Raw genomic sequence first — 21,193 nt, 5'->3', positions numbered from 1 at the left:
AAGAGGCAAGCAGGGGGTATGCAAGGGTCTGCACCAGGTCCTCTGGGTGTATGTTATGGCTGTTAGCTTGGTGTTTTTGTGGGACTCCTAACAGTGGGAGTGGGTGTGTCTCTGACTCTCTTGCCTGTTTTGGGGACGCCTTTCCTCCTATTGGGTTGCCTTGTCCAGCCTCGATATGAGGGCTTTTGTCTTGTCTTCCTGTACCTTGTTTTGGCCTGTCTGACTGTCGTCTGTCTCTGGAGCTCTGCTCTTTTCTGAGGGGAAACAGAAGGGGAGTGGATCTAGGAGAGAAGGGAGGTAGGGAGGAACTAGGAGGAATGGAGGAAGGGAAACTGTGGAGGGATGTATTGTATGAGAGAAGAATCTACTTCCAATTTTTAAATAGTTTACAAAACAAAAACAAACTAAAATCCTAGGAAGGCAAATTTTATAGTGACAGAAAGCCCATGGGATGTTGTCAGGAGATGGGGGTAATGAACAAATGGCAAGAGCATGAAGAGACAAAGATGGAAAGGTTTTGTATGTTCACTGAGGTATGTCACTATGGTAGAAGTCAAAACTAAACTAATCAATGTGGTTTTTCTACAGTAGGACAACATACTAATCTTAACAAAAATTAAAAGACTCTGGCCTTACTGACAGTGACATGGGGGCACAGGAAGGGATGAGGTACTGCTGAGCCTTCTCATACTTTCTAACAGGGATATTCATTACTGTAGCTTTTTGCTTGCTTGCTTGTTTGTTTGTTTGTTTGTTTTGTTTTGTTTTTCAAGACAGGATTTCTCTGTGTAGTTTTGGTGCCTATTCTTGATCTCACACTATAGACCAGGCTGGCCTCGAACTCACAGAGATCCACCTGCCTCTGCCTCCCAAATGCTGGGATTAAAGGTGTGCGCCACCACCGCCCAGCTTATTCATTACTGTAGCTTTTAACAAACAATCTAGCAACAAATTACATTTGAGGCATCATGCATCAAATTGTTGTATGTGTTCAACCACTGAGTAAGGCTGTAGGCCCTTAAATTAATCAAACTATATTATTAAAAGGAATTCATCTTTCATCTATCTCAGAATACTTGTTTTTTCTTTAATGTTTATCTTAAAATTTTATTATTTCATTGTTGATCTAGCCTATCCTATGTATACTGTACATGTTGCAAATTCCTAGAACATCAGAGAAAAGTATCTGTCTATCTGCTTGTTTGTTTTATGCTTGAGTCTCAGGTAACCCAGGCTGGCCTCAAACTCAACTGTGTACTGGAAGATGACCTAAAACCCTTAATTGGCCTGACGCAATCTCCCAAATGCTAGGTTTACAGGCATGCATAACCAAGAATGACTCAAAGCTAAGTCTTACAGGCTATGGTCTTCTCCCATGTTAGGCACAGAAATCCTATGCTGAAGGACAAATCAGATAAAGTAGATTCTTTTTTTTTTTCTTTTTCTTTTTCCTTTATTAAGAGATTTTCTAAAGTAGATTCTTCTTAAGCTCAAGAACATTAGTTTTTAAAAAGAATTAGTCAAGGTTCTTTTTTAAAATCCAGGTTTGGGACTAGAGAGACAGCTCAGCAACTATGAGCATGTACTGCTTTTGCAGAGGTCCTGAGTTCAGTTCCCAGCACAATGAGGAACAGCGTACAACTGTCTGTGACTACAGCTCCATGGGATCTGACACCCTATTCCGAACTCCATGGGCAACTACACTCACATTACACACATGCAAACACAAAATTAAAAATAAACATATTTTATTTTTGGTTTTTCCGAGATAGGGTTTCTCTGTATAGTCCTGGATGTCCTGGAACTCGCTCTCTAAACTAGGCTGGTCTTGAACTCAGAAATCCAATCTGCCTCTCTCCTGAGTATTGGGATTAAAAGCATGTGCCACTACCACCTGGCTCAGAAAAAAAAAAAAAATTTTTTTTTTAAAGTACAGATTCCTAGATCCTGCTCTCAAAGATCCTTAGGCAAAGGGCTGGGAAAGGATTGGGAATCTGCATTTGTTGTTGTTGCCATATACCTTTCTGTAATGAACACTTGGATGATTCTTGTGCCAATCATTTTTTAATGACGTTGGGGAAAATAAGCAAGAGAATTTCTTCCATGAAAAAACAAACATAGTCTCTCACATAAAGCATAGTGTTCCTGTGCGAATGGACGGAAGAGGGTGGCTAGACCCACACTATGCGACTAAGCTGAAGACTCCTTCACTGCGATTACACAGTATGTTAAAAAATTACAGCCACGGAGCCAACGACCAGCGCAGCAGCTCAGGTAAGGGAGCCTGCCATCAAGGATCAAGACCCAAGTTTGATCCTAGAAGTGGAGACAGTGAACCAACTCCCCCAGTTGTCCCCCCACCTCCACGTGTCCCCTTCTGTGTGTCCCTCTGTCTGTCCCTCTGCCCCACGTTCTCTCTCTCTATGTAATATAACAAATTCCAGCCACTCTAGAACCCAATTCCATACAGATACTCTTCTTTTTCAGATAAACCTTTGGCATTTATTCCCAGGCTGGCTGGCTGTGCTACGTCAACATACATTCCTTTAATTCTGTATATTTTATCTTTTATATTTTTATCCATTTTAGGTTATTTATTTATTGCAGGACTCAATTCTCTCCTACCATGTGGATCCCAGCAATCAAACTCAGTCTGGCAAGCTTTGAGATACATGCCTTTTTGGACTGAGCCATTTCTCTGGTAAGGTAGTTTTTATTTTGTTTCTAGTGGCAATATAAAAAAAAAATCAGAAATAGTCACATTAAAAAATAATTACCAAGCAGAATATCCCCAGGCAACATCACCAATTAACAGTCCAGTGCTAAATGTTTTTTTTTTTTTCTGTGACTCTGCAACACCAGAATACTTGAGATCCTGACTCCAAGTGAATACAATGACAGGAATCACCTATAAAGTACTAAACTGAAGTAATTACCAGATAGATCAGAAAGGACACAAAATCACGCAGTAGAAATTATTCCTTTCCCTTTTACTAGACAGTGGATTAAACAAGTACCACAGAACTTCTTTCTATGGAAAACAATAGAAAAGACCTATAATTAAGAAAAGTGCTTCAGCCGGGCGGTGGTGGCGCACGCCTTTAATCCCAACACTCGGGAGGAAGAGGCAGGCGGATCTCTGTGAGTTCGAGGCCAGCCTGGTCTACAGAGCGAGATCCAGGAAAGGCGCAAACTACACAGAGAAACCCTGTCTCGAAACAAACAAACAAACAAACAAACAAACAAACAAAGAAAAGTGCTTCAAACCTAGCATAGGAGAATAACTAAAGAAAACAAAGTACTGACCGATCTTACTTGTGAACATAGATATGAAGAACTCAAAAATGAAACATAAGCAAATCAATTCTAGCATTAAATATGTAAAAAGTGATTTACCATAATCAATCAGGGTATATTACAAGAAGGTGATGATGATTTTCAATAGAAATTGATTAATGTATTCATCATATTAATAAATCAAAAAATGCCAGGCAGTGGTGGTTCACATCTTTAATCCCAGAACTCGGGAGGCAAAGGGAGGTGGATCTAAGTGAGTTCTAGGACAGGCTCCAAAGCTACACAGAGAAACCCTGTCTCAAAAACCAAAAATAAATGAACGAGTGAATGAATGAATGAATGAATGAAAAGAAAACGCTGATGAAAAACTGAGTCAGCTGGGCTGGAGAGATGGCTCAGTGGGTTATAAGCACTGGCTGCTCTTTCAGAGGACCTGGGTTCAATTCCCAGCACCCACATGGTGGTTCACAATTGTCTGTAACTCCAGTCCAGAGGATCTGACACCTTCACACAGACATTCATGCAGGCAGGCAAAACATCAATGAACAGAAAATAAATCACTTAAAAAAAAAAAAAAACTGAGTTAGTACTAAAGCATTACAAAATGTTCAATATCCACTTCTATCCTAGTATTTTGTTTTTGTTTTTGTTTTTGTTTTTTTATAAGTTGATACAAACTAGAGTTATCTGGTAAGAGGAACTTCAACTGACAAAATGCGTCCATCATATTGTCCTGTCTGTAGGTAAATCTATAGGGCTTTTTCTTCATTAATGATTGATGTGGGAGAGCCCAGCTCACTGGAGACAGTGCCAACCCTGGGCAGGAGTCCTGGGTGGTACAAAACAAAACACCCTGAGCAATCCATAAGCAGAGTCTCTCCAGAACTTTTGCTTCAGTTCCTGTCTCTAGGTTCCTGCCTTGACTTCCTGCCCTGAATTCCCTTCATGATGGACTACAACTATAAACTGGAATAAATCTTTTCTTTCCCAAGTTGATTTTGGTTGTGGTCTTTATCATAGCAATAGAAAGCAAACTAAGACAATTTCTTAACTTAAATATAAAAATTCTCCTGAAATATAAGGCACAGGAAAGTGCATGATGATGATGATTGTACTGTTGAATAAGACTGTGAGCACACTCATATAATAAACATAAAAATCAAGAACAAACATTCCGCAAACCTAGCCAATCTCCTTCTACCCTGTGCTGTCAACACTCACCTTCAAGCCGCTGTTTCCTGAATCACACTTTCTATGGAGAGCCAATGCTAGTTCTTCTGCTTCTTCAAAGTCTTTGTTCACCAAATGTCATCTCTTCAATATGACCTATATTCTCATCACGTTACTCAACAGCACCATATCTCCAAATTCTAACATTACCCATGATGCTTTTCCCCATCTATTCTTTCACTAGTCTGCTATCTGACATGTTGTATGACTTCCTTAATCATTGTGGTCATTGTCTATACTCCTGCTACCCAGAAAGTTTGTGTTTATCTTGCTTCCTGATATATCCCAAGTACATAGAACAGAACCTAGAATGTACCTCAAAATGTGCATAAATAAGGCATGGTGGCTCACAGCTGTAATCTGGCCCTGGGGAAGCTGAGGTTGGAAGATTTCTATGTGTTCAAGGCCAATCTACAGAATGAGACACTGTCTCAAAAACAGAAAAATGTGTATAAGGCGCACGGGTGTGGCTCTGCAGTAGAGCCTGTTTAGCAACTTCAGGGCCTAAATTCAGTCCTAAGGCCCACAAGATAAAAATAAAAACAAAATACAAAACAAATGTAGATAAAAGGAAAGAATTGAAAAGGAGGGGTTCAGCCAGGTAGAGGAGTCAGTGTGGCTAGATATGAAAAATCAACAGGAACATATATATATATATATATATATATTTGGTTTTTCGAGACAGGGTTTCTCTGTGTAGCTTTGGAGCCTCTCCTGGAACTCACTCTGTAGACCAGGCTGGCCTTGAACTCACAGAGATCCACCTGCCTCTGCCTCCCGAGTGCTGGGATTAAAGGTGTGCGCCACCACCGCCCGGCAAAATATATTTTTTTAAATTCAAGTATAATTGATAGTACCTAACAAAATTAATTCTATGTGTAACTATGCACTTATTCAATGAATATTTACTGAGTATAGTTTCTCTAGATACATAAACATTTCTCTACTCATGAAAATTATGACCTAGAGAAGAAAACAAGTATTAATCTAATAATCACACATACTAACTATGAGCAATAAAACAAAGGTACAAGAATACAGAATAGGAGAGCTGGGGTGATAGCCTGCTGATAATGTGCTTGCGATGCAGGCTTGAGGATATAAATTTGATCCCCCAGAACCCACTTTAAAAAAAAAAAACCTGGAGGCTGGGGTGATGGCTCTGTGGGTAAAGCACTGGCCATGCAAATGTGAGGCCCTGCATTTGGATCACCAGAACCCATGTAAAGCCAGGCACAGTAACAGACATCTGCAATCCCAGTACTCCTACAATGAGCCTGGAGACAGAAAAGAGAAACTCACAGGCCGGCTAGCCCGCCATATGCAGCGGTAACATAACAAGAAACTCAGTCTCGGGCTGGGGAGATGGATCAGAGGTTAAGAGCACTGACTGCTCTTCCAGAGGTCCTGAGTTCAATTCCCAGCAACCACATGGTGGCTCACAACCATCCGTAATGAGATCTGGTGCCCTCTTCTGGTCTGCAGTCATACATGCTGTATATGTAATAAAAAAAATAAAATCTTTAAAAAAGAAAGAAAGAAAGAAAGAAAGAAAGAAAGAAAGAAAGAAAGAAAGAAAGAAAGAAAGAAAGAAAGAAAGAAAGAAAGAAAGAAAGAAAGAAAGAAACTCTGTCTCAAAACAAGGTGGAAGGCAAGGACCAACACTCAAGGCTGTCATCTGTCCTCTACTGTGCCTGTGACTTACACATGCCATACAAACATACACACACACACACACACACACACACACACACACACACAAAAAAAAAAAAAAAAAAAAAAAAACACTTTGGTTTTCCTTTCTTAAGCTGAGCTAGGTTAGCGGGATACACCTATAATGTCAGCACTAGAGAGGCAGAGATCAGAGATAGGAGATCCCTGGATCTTTCTAGCCAGTCAGTCTAGCCAAATTAATGAGCTCCGTTGTAAATGAGAAATTTTATCTTAAAAAATAAGATGGAAAAAGAAAGGAACAAAAAGTTGAATGGAATGGGAAGAGTGTGCGGATCAGGAAAGAACTGGGGGAAGGAGGGAGAAGATTAAAGTACACTGTATGAAATTCCCAAAGAGCTAATAAAAATAGATATTAAAAACTAAGGTGGTGGGTAATTGAGAAAGACATCTGATGTCAATCTCTATTTTCTGTACATGCACACACAAAGAATATATAATAGGAGAAGAAAGACCCAGTACATATTCTAACAAAGATATATTTGCATTACACTTCTCATAATTACATTATTTTTTTGGTAACAAAAATGTAGGAGCAAACCAAATGTCTACCAATAGGTATAGAGTTTTAAAAAATTAAAATATAGTTCAACTATAGAATACAACACACTTAAATGATCAACCTTCTAGTCCCAACTACCATTTTACAAGAAACACAGGGACAGTAGAATAGGTTGGAACATAATGAGCAAGATCTAGAATGTAGGAAACTTTCTGTCAAACAAATTCGTGTATAAATAGCATGATATCCTCAACAATTAAAATTCAAGGTAAAAAATAAAAGGTGAAAGAGAAATTCTTAGACTAAAAACGTATTATAAAAGGCTGGGGGTGATAGCACATGCACATGTAACCCCAGCTCTCAGAAGACTGTGGTAGGAGGGTCTCAAGTTCCAGGACAGTCTGGGCTATGCAGTAAAACTCTGTCAGAAATATTTTTATGATTTTATAATGAACTAAAAAGAATAGTAAACAGGATAAAGTAAATGCTAATGTTTAGAGATGTACACTTGAGTAATCACACACAAAGAAAAGCAAGGAGGTCATCATAAAAGCCAAAATAGTAGTAACTGTTAGGAAGGACTGGGTTATAACTGTGAAGTGGGCACCAGTGAGCTCTCTGGAATGGTTGATAAAAATTCACTTGTTTTCTACTTTATACTAATTCATTAAACCAAACATTTGTTTTGTGACATTGTCTACATATGTGTGCAGTGCTCTATGATCAAAAATAGTTTTGTTTTTTTTTTTTAAAGATTTATTTATTTATTATGTACACAGTATTCTGCCTGCATGTACACCTACAAGCCAGAAGAGGGCACCAGATCTCACTATGGGTGGTTGTGAGCCACCATGTGGTTGCTGGGAATTGAACTCAGGACCTCTGGAAGAACAGCCAGTGCTCTTAACCTCTGAGCCATCTCTCCAGCCCCCAAAAATAGTTTTAAAGGCACAAACTGCTCATATTACTATCACCAGTGACATCTGATTGTTTCGTTTCTCTGCACAAGGTCCTTGAAGGCTCCTTGTTGTCTTCAAGATAAAATAAAAATGTCTTGTTATTCAAAGCCTTCGTGATACAAGCTCTCTGCATTCCCCTGGCCTCCTCCCTGACCCTTTGTACTCTTATTTCTCTAACCTCAAGCCACTCAGAAACTTCACCTTGTGAAAAACTCAGCATGTCTGATTATTATACTTTTAACTCCTCTACTTAGCCTTTAAGACTCATCAGGGTCTGATAGGAGGAAGGGGTAAACAGTAGACCAAAGGAGATTTGGGGAGCGTGAAAACATATGTATAATACTATATTCACAGATTATGAGTCATTATACATATTTCAGAACATATAGAACATACAACTACAAGAGCAAACCATAATATAAACTGCAGGCTTCGGGGGAGATATTATTTTCTTTGGAAAGCTTTTCTTAACAATACCCAATCTGAACTTTCTTCCTCCAGCCTCATCCAACACCAACAATTTACCTTTATCGTTCATCTGTCACATGGTACTGCTTGCATGTTTCTTCCTCTCTGTACTTAAGCTCCCTTTCCATGCCTCTTGGCAGGAGAAGAAACATCCAGTAACTGCTTCTGTAATGAGCAATTCTGCCAATTGTTTATATTTACAATTATTGTGCTAATTGCTTTCTATCAAATTCATTTCACTTATCACTCTATACTAAAGAAACCTATAAAGCCGTCAGATAACATTTATGGAAATAATTACACTTAACGTACTTACAACACATACTAAGCCCAGTAAAAGACACTGACCTATTGTCATCAAGTCAAATCGATACATTAAACTGACATTTTTAACAAGCATAACTGCATGGCATTATAATAGAACATAATAAGTTAATGTAATGACTGCAATTATCCACCTCAAATTTTGTTCTGGGAGAAGACAGGATAGAAATAAATAAATGAGTCAGAAGACTACAATTAACATTATTTTTATCAGCCAAACCATATTGTTACAGTTTCTCCCTTTTCTTTGTTTGCCAGCACCTATAATCAGCATCAATATTAACCGCTTCCACTGCTACCATATGTATAGTGTGAAACTTGTCACCCACTCTTACTGACAGAAGTCCCTGGACAGACTGCAATGCACTGCCACTAAAATAATATCACTGCTGCATTCCAAAGAGCTTATAACTACTACATTTTCTACTTCTGGGAGTCCTAGTCCTGGACTGGGGACACAAGAAGCTACTGAGTGGCTGATACTTTACTTCCCACTACCCTTTCCAGTTGTCAGTAGTCCAAGAGACTCCCAAAATAATATAGGCTATTTCTGTTGTCCTTAGTTACCTCTCAGAGGCACTGGCACTGGAAACCTGCCTAACTTTCCAGAGCGAGTGAGGTCACGGATCTTAGAGAACCTTCTGCTACCACTTGACTAAGCCAGCATAATTCCTGGCTGCATTCTAGCTATGAACCCTCGTACTCACAGGTCAGTGCAGCTCAACCCTCATCAAAGAAGATTCTCTTTGCAGCAGACAGAGACCATCACAGACCATCACAACTGATCAAAATGTAGAGAATAATTGATTGTGGAGTGCCCAGACCCAATGATACATTTACAACACAATTCCTAAGGGTCGGGGAACACTGCAGAAGAGGCGAAGGGAAGACTGTAAGAGACAAAAGCCCAGCAAGTCTACTATGAGAATGTGTCTCCTGAAAATGACAAGGCAGCTACACCCGTGGGACCGGAACAATATGGCTGCCTAAGAAGGAAGTGAACACTGACATCAACAGACGTGCTATCTCGGAGAAGATCCCACTTCTGGACTAAGAACTTTAGGTAACTAAGGACTGCTGAGAGAAGGAGAAATAATCCTCCCCAGGGATGAATCCCTTAGTCAGTTATTCAATTCCAAATGGTCAGCCCTGAAATTATATACATACAAGCAACACTAAACAGACTCAGTAGGTTATATTTATATGTTTATACACACACACACACACACACACACACACACACAACACACACACATATATATATATATAAAACAATAATAATTAAAGGAAGAGAGGGCATGAATTGAGGAGTGGGAAGTAGGTACATGAAAGGGTGTTGCATAAAGAAAAGGAAGGGGGTAAATTATGTAATTGTATCTTAATTTTAAAATATATCAAATATTAAAAAATAAATATTTAAAAGAAAATATATTTTTTAAAGAAAATATTTTTAATGGGGCCAGACGTGGTAATGGATACCTTTAACCTTAGTGGTTAAATTTCTGTGGGTTCAAGGCCAACTAGATCTACATACCAAGTTACAGATCAGCCAATGCTGCAGGGTAAAAAGAAAATAAAATAGGGGTTGGGGATTTAGCTCAGTGGTAGAGCGCTTGCCTAGCAAGCACAAGGCCCTGGGTTCGATCCTCAGCTCCAAAAAAATAAAATAAAATAGGGGGAAACAGAGTGCTTGGTAAGCAAGAATCAGCCCCCTAAACAACACCTAAATGACCAGGATGCGCCTGGGTAAAAGTACAAAATAGATGCAGAGGTGTCGGATCTGGGTGTCTAACCACAGGTGAGCCCATCAAGCTCTGTGGTTAGTCCCAAACTCATCACACAGACAGCTATAAGCAAACTGGGTGGAACACCAAACCAACCTAAACTAGCAAATGGAGGAAGAGATTAGAGGAGGAATGGCTGGTAGTGGTGGAAAGAAAAATGGAGAGGCTGGGGGGAAAGGAGATCAAAATAGTTTACATGTATGACATTGTAAAATAACAAAATTTATTAATAAAAAGTAAAAAAGAAATGGGGGAGGGGAACTGGTGAGGTAGAAGAATTTGCAAGCATCAGACCAGTTGGCTACTTTTTTCATAAGCTAAATATAATATCTAGACGCTTATCAATGGCTTACGCGTCTACATGCTCTTCTCCTGCGGTGCTGCAGTGTTTTTCCTTTTCCTGTTTCCAATTCTCTTCTCTTTGTCCGCTATACTTCTGCTGGTCATTAGCCATCAGTGTTTTATTTATATAAGTGATATCCAAGCCTTTTTCTTTTTTTTAAAAAGGTTTTAACTTTACATGTAAATTACATATAACAAAACAATTACGATGATGGATGAAGATAGCAGTTATAGTTACAACTTAGTATATTAATATCTTAGATAATTATTAGTATTAGTTCAGTTTTTAGATAATTTGATGATCTTTATAATATGCTGTTTACCTATGCTCTATATTCTCTGGTTTTATTTGTTTTTGCTTATATTGTTTGCATTGTTTAGTTACATCTTATCTATTTATTCTCATTATTTTGACAATATTTGATAACATTTTTGTATATATCTTGTATTAGTTTAGAACTTCTTATTTAGACAAAAAGGAGATGTAGTGGTACATTCAATTGTTCTGGAATTCAACCATTGAATCTGGCAATGTCACGCTACGAGGGGGGCGGGGGAGGCGCCTGGGGACGGAGAGTGGATGGGCAGCGTCGCCTGGGCGCTCTCTCGTGCGGGACGCTGACAGTGCAGATGACTGTGGAGCTCAGAGAACACGTTGACTGCATTACACTTCCAGACCTGCGACTACCATTATTAATTTGTGAGTTTCATTTAAATATCTTTTAACTGTGGAGTGCCAAATAATTTCTATAGGATATTCTATTTTGATGATTGTGTCAAGCAATAATCATCAGTGACATAAGGCTCACTCTTCTGCTTCCAGTACTCACAGAAAAAGGTCTTCCATCACAACAATCATATTCTACCCACCAAAATTTTAAATGGCAAAAACTTTCAATCCTACCACAGATTTAAAAGGAGAAAAGGATATTAAGTGGGTTTTTTTTGGGGGGGTCTGTTTGTTTTAGACAAGGTCACATATAGCCTCTCTATGTATGTGAGGACAACCCTGAGCTACTGATTCTCCTACTTCTACTTTCCAAGTTCTAGGATTACAAGTGGGTACCACCACATCATTTACACAGCAGCTGAAGAGTCGAACCCAGGGCTTTGTGTATGCTAGGCAAGCCCTCTACCAACTGAGCTATATTCCAAGCCTGATACTAAGTGTCTTAAGTAAACAGTCTCCTAAAAGGGTGAATCTGCCAAATGAGGGCAATCATGAATTTCATAGTGCACTGAAGGACTCACTGTCCTCAGCAGACTTGCAGCACAGCTACACTACCACTCTACCCTCTGACAGTATGTCTTGAAATAGTTTGACTCTCTTCTCTACTTTGCATGTTATGCTAAAAGAAAAAAATCTTTCCATTCAATCAACACATTTCTACTAGTTCTTTCAGAAGTCATTTCTATACATATGATATGAAGGTGCGGGGAGAACAGTGGAATAAAGGTTTAAGCAAGGACTGGGTTAAGGAGAGAGGAAGAGATGAGGATGGATCAATCAGAACAAAGGCTATATGAAAACCCCTACGGAAACCTATGACTTTGTAAGCTAATTAAAAATATAATTTGAAAAATAGGAGTTTGAACATAAATATCCCCTACAAGGGTGGACAGTGATTCCCCCATAAGACATGAATTACTAAATAAAAATCTTAGTACCAGGCATGGGATGCCTCCCTACAAACTCTTGGTCAGGAAGGCCCCGGAGACCTAGAGAACACCACAAGCTGGTGTCATTACTCCTGATAACCCACCAGAACTAGACAGTTACAACCCTATTTGCTACACACAGCACACTTTAGTTGCTGGACATACAGAAGTCAGTTGAAATTGACCTGAAAACTTCCTTCCTTTTGACTAGCTTTCATAATTCAAGAGGCAGGCTGCCAGGGTAGAAAGACATCAAAGGTATTCCTCCAACCAATCCTGAAAACTACAATACCCACCAGCCAGACAAGATGTGATCGCTGGCACAACAGTGGCACAAAGATCATGAGGGCATAGCCAACTGCTTGGATTGGATTTGAGGCCTCTTCCACCAGAACTAACAGATGCCTGGTGCTGTAAACCTGGTCAAAAGCTTATGGTTTAGGATGTCACAAGCCCTAGGGAGGAACCTGTATTGTTTTGCTAAACAACATGTTATCAAATTGCCCTCTAAATATGAATGCTTATATCCATAGATTAGAAACTTCTCTCCTTGGTGATCAGCAGTTAATGCAGAAACACATTAATTGTTCAAATTACTGAGAATAAGTGTCTATTAAGTGCTCAGCTCTAACTGGGATATTTGTATCAATATTCCCACCACAAGGCTCAGGGAATATCTCAGAAGGGAGGCTGAAAGAATTTAAGAACCAGAGAATGAGGAAGAGTGCTCTCAAATGCTTCCTTTGGGACATGATATGGCCCACTGTACACAGGAACTCACACAGCTATAATTACCTACCCAAGATCAAGTCAAAATCAATCATAATTTCAACAGGCCACATTGACTGAACTTAGTGGGTCACTAAAATTTTTAAAGAAGAGGATGTGACTGGGGAGGAGGATGTGTTAAGAGTTTCCTTGAGATTGGAGATTCCTGGAAGGAGTAGAAGATGAGAGTTGAGGTTTCCTGGGAGGGTGGAAAAGGGGAGCTGGGGGTGCATAGGATCAAGATGCGTTGTTTATATGTATGAAATTGTCAAAAAAAAATAATTAGAAGATACTCTATTTTCAAGTAATTTCTAGCCAGGTATGAAGATACATTCTGTTGCACGATTTCTAAATGGTATTTAAAAAAAAAAAAAAAAGGAGCCAGGTATTCGAGTAAATGACGAAAGATGAGAGACAAAGGAACAAACCACCAGAGAAACTTCTCACCACTACCAAATCCTCAGACCAAATGGAAGGCGAGATCCTATCTCCACAAATCCTCAGCCAAAAAGGCTCTAGTTCCTGTCTCCTCACGCTTTATATACCTTTTTCTGTCTAGCCATTTTACTTCCTTCCTCGTGCTGGGATTAAAGGCGTGTGTGTTTCCCAAATACTGGGATTTAAGGTATGTGCTACCACTGCCTAGCCTCTAAGTTTAATCAAGTGGCTGGCTCTGTCTTCTGATCTTCAGGAAAGCTTTATTTGCTAAACAATATATCACCACAACATTCCTATAATCCCAGCACTGGGGGATAGAAGCAGGAATTCAAGTCCATCTTTGACTACATAGTGAATTAAAGGCAAGTCTAGGTTACATAAAATCCTGTCTAATAAAATTATAAATTCTAAGCTGGGGGTGTAGCTCAGGGGTAGAGTATGTGCTCAGCATGTGCAAAACTGTAGGCTCTATCTCCAGCACTGCAAAAAACAATGTTTTTAAAGGAGAAGGTATGCAAGAGGAAAGGAATGAGTTGTTTCTAAACTCCACTCTAGAAAGCTTTCAGATTTTTCCTTTTCACTATTTTTAGACAGAATCGCATCTCATATAGCCCAGGCTGGCCTTGAACACCCGAGACTATTACTTTTACCTCCCAAGTGCTAGTATTACAAGCATGTGCCACCACTCCAAGCTCTGGAAGTGTTTCTAGAACAAACCTCACAGCATTCTTAGTTTGCTCCTGAGCCCTCAGGACTAGCCTCTCTGCACTGGGGTGTCATGCAGCTGCTGAGGATAACCATAACCAGCAAAGTCAAGAGGCCGTGGCTGTGGCTGGGTCACATATCACAACAGTCTTCTGTTTCCATCAGCATCCTCTCGTTAATTCCTTCTTACCTCCCACAAATAAGCTCTTCATCTACTCAGTAGAAGCCTTCAAAGAGGAAAAGGCCAAAAGATTTGAGAGGGGACCCTTTGAACTCATGCACAGGCTTTGGGTTTCTTTCTGTAATGCTAGCCTGTGAATTCAGGGCTTCCCAAGAGAAACAAAGAAAAATGTGACAGTTGTCATGTCGTCAAGTGATGTAAGAAAGTCATGAGAAGTCCAATGCTTCTAAGTTACCTCACAATATAGGTAACAAAGCTCACTTACTGTCGACCTCATGTCTCAGGTGCCCAAATAGGAGTTGAGTTGTCTTAATTACGGAGGCATCCTAGGAATCCACAATTTCTGAAGAAAATAAATTTCTAATCCAAGTTACCTTTTTTTTTTTTTTTTTTTTTGTTTTTTTTCGAGACAGGGTTTCACTGCGTAGCTTTGCGCCTTTCCTGGGACTCACTTGGTAGCCCAGGCTGGCCTCGAACTCACAGAGATCCCCCTGCCTCTGCCTCCCGAGTGCTGGGATTAAAGGCATGCGCCACCACTGCCCGGCTCCAAGTTACCTTTTTTTTAAATTTTAGTTTTATCTGTATAGTACTTTGCCTACATGTATGTGTGTGCCTAGTGTCAACAGAAGCCAAAAGAAGACATCAGCTACTTTAGGACTAGAGTTACAGACAGCTATGAGCTGCCCTGTAGGTGCTGGGAATCAAACCGGGTAATCTGGAAGAACAATCAGTGCTCCTAACCACTGAGCCATCTCTCCAGCCCCTCCAAGCCACCTTTCAACAAGTACTCAAATTATGCCTTATTTTCCCCTCTCCTCAGAAAGGCCAGCTAGTCTTGTCTTAAACCCATGAGGGATGAGTCCCTGTAGGAGCAAACCACCAAGTTTCATTTCTCAGCACCTAAAATATCAGACAGTAAGACTAGGAAATCAAAGACTGTGCCTTTAGGCTTGGGTGAGAGAAATACCCTGTCACGCAGGAAATAAGTAAAAAAGAATGGGACTTTTTTTTTAAGTTCTTGTTTTTTTGGGTTTTTTGTTTTGTTTTGTTTTGTTTTTTAGTTAATGTTTACAGTACAATGGTAACGTGAGTGGAATTCTGAGGGAGAGGGGTGATGCCTGTATTAAAGATTCTACAAGTGATCCAAACTTCATGATTGCATAAAACTGCAAAGTGACAGATTCACAGCCGGTTTATCCTGGGCTTAGCCCTGTCCTGGTCAATTCTTATAGTCAACTGGACACAACCTAGAGTCACTAGGAAGCGAGACTCTCAATGGAAGAACTGCCTTCACATTTGCCTGGGGCATGTCTGTGGAGCATCACCCAGCCTATTGTGAGTGGTACCAGCCCTAGGCAGGAGGTTCTGGCCTGTATAAGAAAGCAACCTGAAGTCAGCAAGCACAATTCCTCCACTGGTTCTGTGTTGAATTCTTGTCCTGAATTCCCTGAATGACGGACTGTGTGGTGGCTTGCAAGAAAATGGCCCCAAAAGGGAGTGGCACTATTAAGAAGTACGGCTTTGCTGGAGTAGGTGTGGCCTTGTAAGAGGCAATGTGTCACTGTGGGGGTGGGCTCTGAGGTCTCCTTTGCTCAAGTTATGCTCAGTGTGGTACACAGTCCACTTCCTGTTGCCTAGGGATCAAGATGTAGAACTCTTAGCTCCTTCTACAGCACCATGTCTGTCTACATGCCACCATGTCCTGCCAGGATAATAATGGACTAAACCTCTGAACTGTAAACCACCCCAGTTAAATGTTCTCCTTTATAGAAGTTGCTGTGCTTGGAGGAGGTGGGAATGAGGGGTGGGTTGTGGGGGAGGACTGGGGGGTGGGAGGAGAGAAGACGGGGTAATCTGTGGTTGGAATGTAAAATGAACAGAAAATGAACAGAAAATCTCTTAATAAAAAATTTTTTTTTATTAAGGGCTGGAGAGATGGCTCAGAGGTTAAGAGCACTGATTGCTCTTCCAGAGGTCCTGAGTTCAATTCCCAGCTTCCACATGGTGGCTCACAACCATCTCTAATGAGATCTGGCACCCACTTCTGTATACATAATAAATAAATCTTAAAAAAAAAAAAAATTTATTAAAAATAAAAAAAAGTTTCTGTGGTCATTGTGTCTCTTTACAGCAATAGAAACCCTAACTAAGACAGACTGTAACCTACAAGTGTAAGGTAAGATAAACCCTTTCCTTCCCCAAGTGGCGTTTGGCCTGTGTTTTATCATAGCAACAGAATGAAACTAGGACAAGTCCCTTAACAACCATTCACAGCCCACCTATGGCACACTCAGAACTATCGGGCTAATCTTTTTTTGGAATGTATTAACAGACAACTAGCTTCCACAAACCCAAAGGCTAAACGTCACCAAACATCATCTGAAATCTATACAGAGACTTCCCTGATTTACTATATGATCCACCCACCTCATGTTTCCACCAATGTACTTGTAAGTACAAAAACTTCATGATGCCAAGAGATGGTTCAGTGGGTAAAGCCCAGCCAAGGCCCACATATAAGGAGAGAACTGACTCCCACAAACTGTACTCTGATCTCCAAATGTGCAACCTGGTGCACACACAACTTAAATAAACGAAAATTTAAAACTTCATGAAACTATATCCATAATGGAATGCTACCTGGGGTAACCGGCATCTTCCTTGTATTCTTTTTTTTTAGAACAGTGATAGAGTGCTTGTCTAATACTTGCAAATCATGTGTGTTATATCCCCAGCAGAAAGAGAAGGGAAAGAGGAAGAAAATGTAACAAGTTGGGAGAATGTATACCAAACCATAAAGAGTTGTCATCTCAGAGTAGAGAATGGATATTTATAATTTTTTGCTCTCTATTATAGATTTCTTTCTGAGTCATTTAAAGATTTTATAGTAAACATGTTCTATTTTAAAATCTTGTTTTTGCCAGGCAGTGGTGGCACATGCCTTCAATCCTAGCACTTGAGAGGCAGAGGCAGGCAGATCTCTTGAGTTCGAGGCCAGCCTGGTATACAGAGAGAGTTCCAGAACAGCCAGGGCTACACAGAAAAATCTTGTCTTGTAGGAAAAACAAACAAACAAACAAAAAACTTGTTTTTAAAAACCACAACTTGGACTGATGGCTTAGTGGGTAAAGGCACCTGCCACCTAGTCTGATGATCAGAATTCATATGTGGTGAGGAGAATGGACTCCTGCAAGCTGTCTTCTGAACACACACACACACACACACACACACCACACACACACACCACACACACACACACACACACACACACACACCACACACACACACACCACACACACCACACACACACACACCACACACACACATACCACACACACCACACACACACACACACACACACACACACACCACACACATCACACACACACACACACACACACCACACACACCACACACACCACACACACACCACCCCCCCCCCCCCCCACACACACCACACACACACACACACACACACACACACACACACACACACACACACACCACACACACACACCACACACACACCACACACACACACACACACACACACACACACACACACACACACACACACACGTGAGGGGCAGAAAGACTGACAGGGACACAGGCAAACAGACTAAATGTGAATAAAAACTAAATTGAAAAAAGGCAGGGATTAGGCCTGCCCTTTTCTAGACAGAACGGGAGGAGGAGTGGATGAGGGGAGAGGGGCGGCAGATAAGGGGTGAGGCTAGGAGAAGAGGAGGGAGGCAAAACTGTAGCCGGATATAAAATAAATAAATAAATTTATTTATTAAAAAACGATCAACAAAGGAAAAAAGAGGCAGGGATTAGTATGTTTGGGGGTGAGGGAAGCAACCCTTTCCACAGCTCTAAGCAAGTGACCATCAAGTATTCAAAATTAGTGAGGAAACTGGTACAGTCTAGGATATAAACTGTTAAAAATTCTCAGTTCATAGCAAACATGCCAAAGTCACTGCAGGAAAACAGGGGAAGCATTCCCCCTGTATTCTGGGACAGAAGTCCAGAAACAGATCACAATTGTGAAAGCAGCTAGAAATAAACAATCTATTTTTTACGGCTTCAATAAATTCTTTAAAACAGGCTAAGAATCCAAGGGGACACTAATTGTTCTAGTTTGCTTTCCTGTTGCTTTGGTAAACTACCATGACTAAAAGCAACATGGAGGAAAGAGTGGATCACAACAAAGCACGTTTGTCTCTGTGTAGGTTTCAGATGGTGCTTGAATACATTTTAGCTTTTGGGTTTGTGGAAGCTGGTGATCTGTTAATACATCCCAAAAAGATTTGCCTGATATGCTAGGTAAAACTCAGAAGTGCACAAGGAATCTTTCTTATGTAGCCCAGGTCTAGGCACGGTACTACCCACCATGGACTGGTCCTTCCAGTGTCAATTATCAATCAAGAAAATGCCCCATAGACAAAGTACCCACGGGCTAATAGGATAGAAACATTTCTTTAGTTGAGGTCCCTCTTCCTAGGTAACTCTAGATTTGTGTCAAACTGACAGCTCAAGTTAACTATGACACTAATCAAGAAGCATTCCAATATCAAATATAAGATGGCTCTGGACATTTCACTACAGTATAGGGTATTCTAAAGCCAACTCAAAAGATGGGGAGAAAACAATGCATGCACATATATTTGGACAAGTATAAAACATCCTGAATGACTGCGGTGATGATTGTCTGGGGCAAGGAGGTACAAGGGGCTGAGGAGTAGAAATATGGAAGAGAAACCTTTTACTACATTCCCTACAGTACTTAAAATTTTTTTCTACTAAATACACGTGCTTTTTCAATTAATATTTTTCATTAAAATATAATTATATTATTTCCCCTTTTTGGAATTTATTCTTCTCTCATATATTTCATCCTGACCACCATTTCCCCTCCCTCTTTTCCTCCCAGCCCCTCCCCCTGTCACCTCCCCTCTACCCCAGATCCACTCCTCCTCTATTTCCCTTCAGAAAAGAGCAGGCCTTCCAGGGATACCAACCAAACATGGCATATCAAGTTGCAATAAGACTAGACGTCTCCCTTCATATTAAGGCTGGACCAGGCAACGCAGTGGGAGGAAAAGGGCCCCCAAAAGCAAGCAACAGAGTCAGAGACAGCCCCTGCTCCCACTGTTAGGAGTCCCACAAGAAGACCAAGCTACACAACTGTAACATATAATCAGAGGGCCTAGATCAGGCCTATGCAGGCTCTCCGTCAGTTCAGTCTTTGTGAGCCCCTATGAGCCCAGAATAGTTGATGCAGAGGGTTTTCTTGTGTCCTTGACCCTTCTGGCTCCTACAATCCTTCCTCTCCCTTTTCCTGCAAGATTACCTGAGCTCCATCTTATGTTTGTCTGTGGGACTGCATCTGTTTCCATCAGTTTCTGCATGAAGCCTCTCTGATGACCATTATGCTAGGCTCTGGTCTATCAGTATAGCAGAGTAAATAAACACTCTTTTTAATAAATTGTTTTTGAAATACAGAAAAGGGCAACAGATGCTGAGACTACTGCTAATAAGCCTATCAACTTTTGAGTTCTAACTCAAAGGCATATCTTTTCCTTTTCCCTTTATAACACCTCTTTAGACACTGACTAGAAAGCACTAATCATGCTTTTCTGATACTCAGGGCTTCCTCATTCTTTTCTCTAAAGACACTCTATCCCCCTCTCTGCAGCTGCTTGCAGACCTCCATTGCTGACCCTAACTCAAAAAGCATCATATTCTACCTCTTTTTCAACTCCCTTCTCCTCCAGCAGCTGCTAGGTTTTACAGCTTGCCTGTCCTGTGTATGGTTTTCCTCACAAAGGCTAATAAAATGGGGGGTGGGGAGGAGAAGGAAAGAAAGAAAGGGAAGGAAATAAGGAGGGAAGGGAAAAAGAGAAAATAAGAGATTAAAAAAGAGGCAGTTAGCTAAGTAAGAAAAGCATGTTCCTGCATAAACGATATCCTATGAAATTTCTGCCTATGGGGTGGTTCATTGGAAAGAACATGGACCTTAGAGTTAAACAGACATAGGTTTTGATTCTAGTTGAGTAACTTCTTAGAAATAAGTGATGAAGAAAAAGACAATGGTTGGGAAATCTGGGGTAGGAATTGGGGGGCACAGGCACTTCATAATACCATGCAAAGGAGCCACCAAGAATGCATAACTGGGCAGTTCTGCTCAGACGTGGACTAGCCAGCCACAAGCCATCTGGGGTCCTCAAGTATGAACAAAGAGGTGTTGGAGAGGCAGTAAAGGAGAAGAAAAGAGGTTTTATGTTTTTGTGTTGTTTTTGTTTGTTTGCTTGCTTGCTTTGTTTTGCTTTCTTTTGGAGGGGCTGTAGGAGTGAGGAGAGGATATGGAGGGATCAAGAGGTTAGCAGAATTGGGATGCATGATATGAAATTCTTAAAGAATCAATAAAGAATTTAAATTAAAAAAAAAGGAATTCATAACTAACAGGCTGGACAGTGGTGGCACACACCTTTAATCCCAGCACTCGGGAGGTAGCAGTAGGTGGATCTCTGAGTTCGAGGCCAGCCTGGTCTACAGAATGAGTTCCAGGACAGCCAGGGCTAGACAGAGAAACCCTGTCTTGAAAAAAAAACAAACAAACAAAAAGTTTATAACTGACAAGACCATAAATATATTCTGTAACTTTAAACCACAAGTGATGTGAAATCTCCAACCTATGCTATCTGCTGAAAACCTGAGTGCACGAGCTAGAAGAATGACTCCGTGCACAAAACAGCAGAGGGCCTGAGTTCAGACCTCTAGCACCCATGTAAAAGGCAGGTGT

General features: G+C 40.5%; 1 protein-coding gene and 1 non-coding gene across 2 annotated transcripts in view; one reads left to right on the top strand and one right to left on the bottom strand.

The window, feature by feature from the left end:
* Unc13b (unc-13 homolog B) overlaps positions 1-21,193 on the bottom strand; it is a 209,200-nt gene that overhangs the window by 111,684 nt on the left and 76,323 nt on the right.
* On the top strand, positions 10,097-10,169 carry Trnaa-agc. Its single transcript has one exon. It is a non-coding gene; the product is annotated as a tRNA-Ala (tRNA).

The sequence above is a fragment of the Peromyscus leucopus genome, chromosome 2 (genome assembly GCF_004664715.2).
Source record: "Peromyscus leucopus breed LL Stock chromosome 2, UCI_PerLeu_2.1, whole genome shotgun sequence".
Lineage (NCBI taxonomy): Eukaryota > Metazoa > Chordata > Mammalia > Rodentia > Cricetidae > Peromyscus > Peromyscus leucopus.
This window is presented reverse-complemented; position numbering and strand designations above follow the sequence as displayed.